This window comes from Zonotrichia leucophrys, chromosome 1A (assembly GCF_028769735.1).
Source record: "Zonotrichia leucophrys gambelii isolate GWCS_2022_RI chromosome 1A, RI_Zleu_2.0, whole genome shotgun sequence".
NCBI lineage: Eukaryota > Metazoa > Chordata > Aves > Passeriformes > Passerellidae > Zonotrichia > Zonotrichia leucophrys.
The window spans coordinates 14,406,169-14,417,854 of NC_088170.1; positions in this window are offsets into that span (position 1 = coordinate 14,406,169).

The window sequence follows — 11,686 nt, forward strand, 5'->3', positions numbered from 1 at the left end:
CAGATAAAGAGGGTTTTTATCCATCATGGAAATGTCAGCAGAGGCTTTGTGAAACTGCTGCTACACTTACCAGCCAAATAAAGTTGGTCAGCTTTCAAAATAAAATGCAAGGTTTGATTTTTTAGCTCTGAATAAAAGTTAATAAACTCAGTGTTTGTGGTTTTTAAATAAGTTAACAGATGCATAGTAAAGCATAATTTCTTATTAAAAGGCTAAAACCATAACTCCCTGTAACTGAAATATAGAATCAAAGAATGGCCTGAGTTGGAAGGGACCTTAAAGATTATCCAGTCCCACCCCCTGCCATGGGCAGGGACACCTTTCACTATCCCAGGTTGCTCCAAGCCCCATCCAACCTGGCCTTGGGCACTTCAAGGGATAGGAAACTTTTTATGATTCCCATGCCCCCTCTCCCACAAATTGGGTGTCAGTAACCTGGCAATTTTTGCGTTAAAGGTTATTAGGTAGTTTCCCAACAGCCACAATAAAAAAAAAAAAAAAACTCACAAAAATCCATGTGACAGAGTAACATGAGATCATCTCGCAAATCAGGGTTATTAATTAGGCTGCCTCACATGAGCAGATGTAAAACCCAAATTCAGACTTGCTTTCAAAGAGCAAGTAGTCTGGTGGTACAACCACAAGCTTGGGATGTGGGAAACCCTGAACCCACACAGCCACAGCTGGGATCAGAAGAGTATCCGGAGAGCAACTGCTGTTGGCAGAACCTTCTCCATGAAAACTTCAGGTCCTGATGACAGCTTGTGCTGTCCTATCTCCATAGGATCTCAGTAAAATGTGCAAACAATCCTTTTGTGTGTCATGTGGAGGGAAAATGAATTGTTAGAATTCTGGAAAAAGCAGAATGCAAAGCTGCTTTTCTTGTGCACAGATTTTGTTTATAAATGTCTATTATGAAATTGCTTTTTGCTGTATTTGCATTTAATTTAGAAATATCTTCTCATGCTCATGTGTGGAATGGTTTGAAAACAAGATCAAATAAATGAGCTGATCAAGAACATTAAGTGCCAGCCCATTCACTGCATTAATATGAAAGCACAAGTGATGGAAAACCTCTTAGATTCTGTGCCAGTGTTTTTCTCTGACTTACCATGTTCATTTTAGTGATTGTTTCTTTGGTGTAATTTGCACCAAGAATTCTGAACACGTGCAAAGAGGATGCACACCCTCAGATCCCAGAACCCTTCAGTGTGCTGCAGCTACATACTTCTGCTAAGTTAAAGCAAATTTTCAATTCAAGTGTTTCTTCACAATGGCAATAAAATATTCCAGTCCCTGTCTTCTGGATCCTCCATGGACATGGAACATTGAGGGCAACACCAGTCACAGCTCCTTACTCCAGCAAGATGCCTCCCTTATGATAGCCAGCACTAGGCCAAGTACAATCCCACATTTACAGTGCTCAGATTTGCCTGTTCCTGAACATGATACAATGAATTCAGTGACATTTTCACTCTGAGAATACAGGAGCATTCCTCACCTGTCAGCAGCTGTGGGCTGTGGGGGCAGGACATGTAAAATTCAGCTCCAGCCTGGGGATGAATAGTCAGCTTTCCCTGTTAGCAGAGAGCTTCAGACAAGCTGGGACAAGAGTTAATTTTCCTGTGGTTTTCCTGGCATTGAACTCTATGCAAAGCAGATGCAAAGCTAGTGAAGTGTTAGCACAGAAAGGTAATGGGTTGTGTGCAAATTCAGGTTTGCCTGCTGTGAATTAGGAATATTAGTAAAGGGAATTTACTTTTAGATAGGCCAAGGGTGGTAGTGATACCTCCATTTGGGATCTACTAGCCTTCAGGTTTTACCTTTGCCTCTTCTCCCCCCAGGAAAATTAAGACTTTTAAGGAATTCCTGCCAACTTCCTTCTGCTGCTGTCTTGTTGAGATCACCTACAGAAGATTTTTCATTTTAGGTTCTATTTAGAACAGTACAAATGTGCTTGCAGTTTTTTGTCTGCTGACACAGCAGGATACAATTATATTCCCCAAGACTTTTAACTCACTAACTCTACTCAAGACAGAATCTACAAGACATTTATACAGTGAACTTAAATATATAAATATTTGCATGTATAGATAAATGTCTCTACATGTGCAATGTTTGGAATATATGAGTTTATATTAAAATAAAGGCTATAGTTCTTACAAGATGGTGACTTTAGTGCCCTGTCAGATTTCCTGGAGTGGTCTGAGGAGCTCCAGTAATTTTACATTTATAGATTGAAATCTAAAGAAGCTGAACTCATTCAGAATATTAGTACAGCAGGTGTGGGCTCACACTGAAGGTGAACGTGTATTGCTCCATCATTGCAAATCTCTTTCAAATTATTGGATGGACTCCAAGAAATTCACGAACACTAAACCAAAAATTACATTTCAGGTGCTCAGCTATGTAAAGCACAAGTCTGGGTCCTGCTCCATTGCTTCAGTGGCAACTTCATTGACGACTACCCACTTCAAGAATAGCACAAGGTCCTGCAAACCTTCCTTCTTTTTGAAAACATGCAGGCCCTAAAGGAAACATGGATAATGTATTTTTCTCCAATAACATTAGATTTGACTTGAAAATAACATGCTGAGATACATGGTATTTGTGCATGGTTTGACTTTTGGTTTAATTCAGCTGTCTCTGACTTTTTGAATATAGTTCTCTACTAAAAATGCGGTGGGGAGAAATGAACAGTTCAACTGTGAACTATTCTTTGCAAAACTGGATGCTTCTGCCATCCCACTAATGTCATCTGGCATTAATTAACATAGCATCTCTCTAATTATATTGTCAGCATACAGCCACCAAATTAAAATACAAAGAGAATCATTAAAATTTCCCAATTTGACTTCAGCATTTCTTTTAAAGCACGATTTTTCAACTTTTGTGTATGTAGGAAATCATCCAAAGCCCACTGAAATGAATGGGTTTCATCCCAGTGGGGCCCAGAAATGTTTGGAAAATATCAGTGGGGTGTCCAAATTGCCTCTCTAAACCAAGTGATTTGATGCCTCTTTTCTGCTGTTGGCACCAGCAGCTCAGCACCCAAAACTGAGCATGCAGGGCTGGTGGGTCCCTCAGAGGAGTGAGGGCCATCCTGTGGGGAGGAAAAGAGGACATTAGGCACAGTGGAAGTCCCCATCCCTCTGCTCCCTAAAAGGAACACAAGGAAGAAGGACTTAAGTAGATCTGTGGTGCCTGAGGCAGCGTGGAAGAGCAGGGGGGCTGCAGCATAACCTGCCTGCATCCCAGGTTTATGTGTTACACCAGGATCAGCTGCCCCCTGATGCTCTCCTCGTGAGTTTTGTGGCTTTTTCTTCCAGTGGGGAGGGCTGTGGAGAAGAACTGGTGCCTTGGCAGAGTGTGTGCTCTCAGGCAGGGAGGGCTCAGAGCCTTGAACAAACCCTTGGGCTCCAGCTAAGTCTGTCCTGCCTCAGAGCACCCTGTCTGTGGGTGAGAGGAATCCGTATGTGGGGCTGATCCAGCCTGAGGGCAAGCTCGAAGTAAAACTGGTTTGGTTTTGCCTTTTGGCATGGCCTAGAGCTCAGGCCTGCTCCCAGTGAATGGCATTGCTGCCACTTGTTTGTGCCTTCCACATTGGCACTGTCAGCCCTTCGGCATCACTGGCCTCTGCAGGCATCCCTTGGGGATATTAAATCTTTGGGATCGAGCTGATTTCTTCCTCACCAAGAGCTTCACCTCTCTGGAGTTTGGAAAAACTGTACATCGCCCTGAGATGATCAGAAACACATGGAAAAATATTTAAATGGTTCATAAAGAGGGAAAAAAAAAAAAAGAAATATTTTCTTTCCAAGACTTTTACTGTTGAATTTTTACGTTGGGGGAAAGAAAGAAGATGCTTGTCAGCACTTTAGAAACTACGTTCCTTTTTCCACCTCAACAGCCCTTTGCCTATTTTGCCTAGACCTGTTAAGCTGAGTATGTTGCTACAGCTCAGGACAAGGCATGGAGAGCTAATATTTTTCAAAGAAATAAAAAATGTTCCAGCAGCAGTAGCTGCTCACATTTTTTCTTGGACAGGATGTATTTCCCCAGCTCCCCTGGGAAACTCAAAGCAGAATCCCAGGGTAGCCCTTCTCACTGACTGCTGTGCTTGGGTGTCAGCTGCTTGGGGAGTATGAGCCAGACTGGGAAAATCATTCTCTGGAGATGCTGGGCAATTTGAGGACTTAGGGAAGGATGGAAGCTTCTGACCTCAGTGATACACAGACCTCTCAAAGCCTGGAGCCTGAAAAGCCAAGGCCTGCAGTCTTGCAGTTCAGGGAAGTGCCTGGTGGCTTTGGAGCAAGCAAGTAGTTTAAATTGAAATTACCAGTTCCACACAGAAAATTCCAGGTGGCAAATGCATGTTTCTCCATCAGGGCCATCATCTGGATGCCCTTATTTGCCATCAGAAGGCTGGTTAGCACAGGGATGTGTTAGTTCCTGCTGGGAGCCCTGAAAGCAGAGGACAAAGCGCACGCTGGGCTCATCCTACATGGCCTTTCCCATGGAAAATGGGGTGCTGCCTCTTCCATGAAAATGTACACATCTCTTGCTGTGGTGCCTTCATGGCCTGTCAATGATTCTCATTCACTGCTGTCCCAAAAGCTAAAACATGGAGTGGCATTTTCAGGCTGTCACAATATGGCAAAACTGGATTCCCTGTGCCCTGTGAGTTCTGTGTTCATGCACAGCAGTGGCAGAATCTGTGTGGGCAGGGCACTTATGCTAGGCCACTAAATGGAAGTGGTGGGATTTTACACAGGGAGAGGGGCAAGCACATGGTCTCTGAGCAGATCATTCTGTGAACTGAAACTAAGCTTGAATACACAAATTTTGTACTCATTCCTCTTGGTCACGTAACACTTTCTGGTAGATGGTAAATTGTCAGGGAGAAACCCCATAGCCAGACCCTCCACCAGTATAAAGGAGTGAAGTATGAGTAGAATGATATGAAGGAATCCTCTTGCAGCCAGCTTTGAGCTTTACAATGTTACATTTGGAACTCAGTTTTGGAACTCAAATGTGTGGCCAGAGGCAGAGAGGACCCTTGCATCCCTGCAATGGGAGCAGAGATGTGTAATGAGGACAGAACCTCTGGTGAGCTGAACTGTTCATTCCTGTTGCTGTCCAGGCACAAGGAGGCATTGGACAGTGATTGCCTCTGGGTATGGCCAGTGCCAACCAGATTAATCATCTGTATCCCAAATAACCAAGCTCTTCTTGGCACAGCAGCTTCTGCACGCTGCCAGAGCTGTGGGGGAAAAAAAAGGGCTCACACTACTCCTGCCTCTCCCCATCCTGGTCTGCTATCCTCACTCTACACCTGGGGCCAGCCTAAATAAATTATATGTGTTAATATGTATTTTATATCAAACTAAATCTGTTTTGTCCTTAGTTTATGCCTTTGATTGTTACTACCATAATAACTAAACAAACACAGGAAGAAACAATGTCTGCAGCAGCAGCAGTTTGGTTACCTGCTTCCTCACACACACACACACACACACACACTCTCTAGAATTTCATGTCAAGAAAAGCTCACCATACTCGAGGTTGCAGGTCCTGCTTTGCTGTGCAGTAATTCAGTTTTCACTCAGCTTCATTTCAGGAGACTCCACTGTCCATTCAGCAGCTTACACATGCAGAATTTTCTGGGTGTGGCTGCCTTTACTCCAGACTTGAATTAGAATAAATGACAGCAAAATGTGTCTAATGGGGGTTAATAAGCCCACAACAGCATGCTGCTCTAGGCAAGAAATCTGGAAGCACTGCAAGAATCATCCTAGAATCTTAAAATCACAGAATGATTTGGGTTGGAAGGGACTTTAAGGCTCATCCAGTTCCACCCCCTGCCATGGGCAGAGACACCTTCCACCAAACCAGGTTGCTCAGGGCCTCATCCAACCTGGCCTGGAACACTGCCAGGGATGGGGCATGTGAACACAGCAGGAAGTACTGTTGAGATGTAACACCTTTAGATGGTTCTAAAAATAAAAGAAACTTCTGTTTAATACCAGGATTGCTTGCTCCTGCAGAGGCAGCTAAATAGATCCTGACATAGAGTACCAGGGAAGGAAATGTACGTGTTTATTTTGGAGTGTTTGGATCATTGGATAGAAAACCTATAGGAAAATGGAAAACATGCAGCAGTAATTTGTTTCTAAAGGGAAAGGGGAGAAAAGTCAAGGAAATTCCCTCACAGCCTGCATGGAGCCAGGTTTTCAGCTGGTGTAAAGCTGAGGCTAGGTTAAAATTATTGGAAGCAGGTCACAGCCCATACCAATAGAAAGCAATAGGGCAGTGGTGACTTGAGGCCCTGAGCAGGTGGCACTACCAGAATCCTGCACCAGGGTCTGCCCAGGGTTCTGTGCTAGGATCAGCTCCAGCTCTGACCCAGAGTGGAGCTGTGCAGACAGGCAGGGGTCCCTGTCCCTTGTTACGTGCCAATAAACGTGAGCTGTGTTACATGCCAGCATCTTCCTCCTCCCACCAATCTGTCAAGGCCCTCCCTGACCACATTAAACCCCCACATGAGCTTTGCAGCAATGATTCTTATTCTCTTGTCTTTAGGTCCCAGCTCTCACCAGCTCTGCAGACTGAGAGCATGTTCTTTGTGACCTCCTCAATACGTTTGCGTTACCAGCTATTACATCTTTTATCACACATCATTGAATTTGATGCATCAGGGCTTCTACACAGCTTGCCCCTGCTCTCTAGGAATTCCACAAATAAATCACTGCCACGCACTGCAAACTGTCAAAGAGTTGCTGACATGCTCTGCAGCAGAAAACTGGATAACCTTTGGCACCAGAACGCTATTTTTAAGTGCTTTAATAAAGAGCTCCTTTGTATTTGAAAATGCACAGCTATGGTGAGAGGAGTTAATGGTTTGCACATGATGCATCACACCCATGATAAAATTCTTCATCGAAAAGTTAAAAATCCCAAGCAGTAACCACACACACAAAATCATTAAGGACACACTGTGGCTTGAAGCTCTTGCCTCTGTATGAGCTTTCTGAGCAGCCATTGTGAAACTGAGCCCAGATTTATAAAAGCCAAGCTTAATGATCCAGATGCTTTTCCACACCATGGGGTCAGAGCCTTGGGCAAAGGTTCCCCCATTCACAGTCAGGGATGGGGGAGGGAAAGGGGTGCTGGATGTGTCCAAACAGCTGCCTCTCGGTTTTGTGAGTGGCCCAAAGAAAAAGGACACCAAAGCATCTGTTCCCTGGGACAAGGCCGTGGTGTTTCTGCAAAGGGGAATTGGCTGTGTGCTGTTTCTAACCACCCTTGTGGTGATCAGCAAGTGTCTGTATGTTCTTTAAATAGACACATTACCCTAAGGAAACACCCAAGTCAGCACCTCTGTATCCTGCTGTGAGAGAGGAAACCTGACCTACAAGGCACCAAAATTTGCTGTCTCTTGGCTGAGGGGCAGAAATATTCGAGCTAAGGCCTGACTGCTGCTTGCTTTTCTTGGAGAGTTTGCTTCCTTCAGCTCTCACGGAAGTTAGCTTTACTCTGGGGTGACTGCAGTTGGAATTGCTCAATAATTACACAATTGGCAGTGAGAAAAGAACCGAGCCTCAAGGAACTGCTTCCTAAGTAAAGCAAGGATATGATCGAGTAATTGATCAGTTTATAGATTCCTCATTTATTCTCACTAATTGCTGTTTAATATGGAAATATTTCCAAAATTTTGTCCCAGGAAATTGCTGCTCTTTTATCTGATGCTGAAATCTGACTATATGAATAATTCAAAACCAGACAAGACAAGCCACCAGAGAGTGTGTTAAGCAAAGTGAGGATAGAGTTGCAGCTGATCAGAAGAACAGAGGAGATGGTCTTCCTTCTTCCTCAGTGCCTGCAGAGGAAAGTTCTGTACCACAGTTTGCTAAACTGATGTGCTTCAAAGAGAGAAGACTGAGAGGGGATCTCATCAGTGCATATAAATATCTCAAAGGGTGCCAAGGGGACAGTACCAGGCTCTTTTCAGTGGTGCCCAGGGACAGGATGAGGAGCAATGGACATAAACTAAACACAAGAAGTTCCACCTCAAAATGAGGATAAACTTCCGTACACTGAGGGTGGCAGAGCCCTGGAGCAGCTGCCCAGGGAGGGGCTGGAGTCTCCCTCTCTGGAGACATTCCAAACCCACCTGGACACGCTCCTGTGTCACCTGCTGCAGGTGCCTGGGCAGGAGGTTGGACTGGGTGATCTCCAGAGGTCCCTTCCAGCCCCAACTATTCTGTGACAAGAAATGTCACCTACACACTTTTGAGGAATGTCTCTGAAATTCCCATCAAACAGCACTGCTGGTAAAACTCAGAAATCTCTTTGGGAAGATGACAGAGGACTGCAAGCTGTCATTGTACAAATGGTGTAGTTCACCAAAAATAAGACCCTGAAGACTTACCCCTGTCCTCACCCTACAATTATGGGGAGGGAGTGACCATGGAACACAGCTTTTAGGACACCATGGAATATATTTGACCTCTGAGCAGTTCTTAGAGCACCTTGTCATACGTAATTAGTGAGGATGCTGGTGTTTATTTAGGGCTTGTGGTTGTGAAAAATAGAACAAAGCCATTTGGGGGCTGGGGGGTGGGGATGGGCAATAATCAAGGCACTAAAGTAATTTCTCTGCTTTCTATGCTTTTTTCTCTCAGATTTTCTATCACAAAATCAAATCAAACCTCACCTTATCCAGTTAGCTCACTTAACTCACTCTTTTTTGACAGCACATGCTGTGCAAGACTTTTTCCCTACATTCCCTTCTGCCTACCATCCTTGCATTTGATTCTTGCTGTATCATAAAGCTGGAAGATCTTACCATTGCAAACTGGTTTTGAGAGCCCGTTGTCAGACTGACAGAAGGCAGCAGGGAATGAGCTTACCTTGCTATTTTCCTCAGTAGTTCACTTTGAGATGAAAATTCCTCCTTGGCATATACAGTCCTAAATGAAAGAGCAATTTCTGGCTTGCTTGCCTTTTGATTTTCTTCTTTAGTCTGCACGTGTCTCACAGATATTTCTACAGCCTGTGCACCTTACAGGCCAGTTTCATCTTACCTCACTCTTCCATTTTTATCAAAGCTTTCCTTTTAACAAAGAGATGCTCTGTAGAAAAAGTTCAAATCAAAGTTCCCTTGAGCTTTGTGAGAGGAATCACCCTGAAATTTCTTTTTTTTTCATGATGTTCAAGTCAACTCTATGAGATTTTTTTTTTTTAATTTAAAAGGAAAATTCGTTGGGGCTAAAATTAACACTTCTTTTTGAAATCATAAACTCATATTAGCGCCTGAACTTTGCAGCTTGTGCTCAACCATTCCTTTAAGTGTTCATTAATAAAATACTTAGTGAAGGCAGAGAAATTAAATTAGTCTTGTCTGACATCACAGGCAGAAGTGGGGGTTGTGTGTGGCCAAACACACAATTAGAGAGCATTACAGAAATCAACTCAACTGCCTCTCTTTAAGCCTGCTCTGCAGTTCCTTTGTTTCAAGGCAAAACAAGATAAAGGCTGGCTAGGTGAGTAATAAACCCATATCACAGACATTAATATACAGCAATCAGATAGTAAATCTTTTTCAAAAGGCCTATTGTGCAAGACACTGCAAAGACAGAGCTCCTGCCTGGCTGCTCCATCAAGACAAAAGGGAGAATGAATCAATTAAACAGAAGATTAACATGAAGCATAATAAAGTCAGTGCTGGTCTTTCCATGGACTTCCCTTGATTGCAGATGCCATATGCACATGTGTGTACATGTCTGTCCTGCCTGTGTTTCTAGATGCACACATTTAACTGGCATGCAGGTCTTGCAGTGGCACTTCATAGGTGCAGCAGTGCACGAGGTCATGGCCCCAGAGAATGGTTTGTGGGGAGGGACCTTAGAGATCATCCTGTCCCAACCTCCTGCCGTGGGCAGGGACACCTTCCACTAACCCAGGGTGCCCCAAATTTTGTCTATCCTGGCCTTGGACACTTCCAGGGATAGTCACAGCTTCTCTGGACAACTTGTGTCAGGGCCTCACCATCCTCACAGGGAACAATTTATTCCATATACCCAGTCTAAACCTTCTCTCTCTCAATGTGAACCCATTCCCCCTTGTCCTGTCACTCCAGGCCCCTGTCAAGAGTCTCTCTCCATCTTTCCTGTGGGCTCCCTTCAGGCACTGCAAGGCCACAGTGAGGTCACCCCAAAGCCTTCTCTTCTCCAGGCTGCACAATCCCAATTCCCTCAGCCTTTCCTCCCAGCAGAGCTGCTCCATCCCTCTGCTCCCCTTGGTGTCCCTGCTCTGGCCTGGCTCCAGCAGCTCCCTGTCCTTGCTGTGCTGGGCCCAGGGCTGGATGCCGCCCTGCAGGGGGGCTCAGCAGAGAGGGACAGAGGGGCAGAATCCCCCCTGCCCTGCTGCCCTGGGGCTCTGGGTGCAGCCCAGCACTGGGGGGCTCTGCCTTGGGGCAGGGCCAGCTCTCACCCACAGCCCCCAGGTCCTTCTGCCAGGGCTGCTCCCTCTGCTCATCCCCAGCCTGGATTGATCCTGAGCATCACTTGGTCTTGTTGAACTTCATGAAATGTCCATGGGCCACTGCTTGAGCTTGTCCAGGTCCCTGTGGATGCCATCCCATCCTTCAGGTGTGGTAACAAACCACTCAGCTTGGTGTCATCTGCAATTTGCTGAGGGTGCACTTCATCCCTGACTGTACTGAAAAAGGAACCCACATTTCTCCTGGCAATGAAATCAGTGCCTGCTGTGTTTAATTGCTGCCACTCTCCTGGAATGGGTTGGTGTCCTAACAGTTGTACTGTGACACAAACAGGGAGTAAGAGAGGATCTATCTTGAGCAGAAAAAGAGGATTACATTTTAGAAAAAAGGTATTTTTATGGAGAAGAACAATGTGTATTTTCATCCAAACAAGCTGTTGTCTGAGGAGGAGAAGGACTTTCACTATTTGAATTTTTTGGGGTTTAGTGTAAGCTGAGGTACTCAAATCCTACACTGAAGGCATGAGCTACAAAGGTTAAACCTAGCAAGGCACAGTTTTAGCAGTGTGGGGGCAGGGTAAGAATGCATCTTTTCTCTTGCAGTATTTCAAGTTCTCACAAATTTTTGAAATATTTTGTGCGGCATTTAGTGAAGCCACATCAAGACTCCCTCCTCAGCCCTTAAGAGATGCTATTGTCTTTTTCAAACACTCTTTTTCAAAGCCTACTCCTTCACTGCTAAACTCATGATAAAAACCAGTGTGAAAGGCACAGAGAATTTTCAATACGTGAAACATTCCATTTGTGTGGCAAGCAAATAGCTCAGGAACTCGAGGAAAGAAGCCAGAGTCACAAAGTCTCATGAACAAGGGACAAGTTTAAAATGATGTTTGAGGAAGGTGGGTGCTCTCCCTCAAAAAGATTGACTGAACCCAGTGTGAAGAGCTCCTGTCCATGAGAACTTCCAGACACAGGGTTTTTAGCTTGGATTTAGCTTTTATTTGTGAATCCTTACTCCCTAATTGCCCTTTGGTCCCTTATGGAGGAGGCTGGCTCCTACAGAAAGATCGCTGCACCTTTTACCCAAATCCTGCTTCCCAGCCTGTTCCTAGCTTTCCCTAGCCTAGCAGGAGTAATCTCAGCCTCAAAACCCTACACAAACTTCATCAAATAAATGCACTCT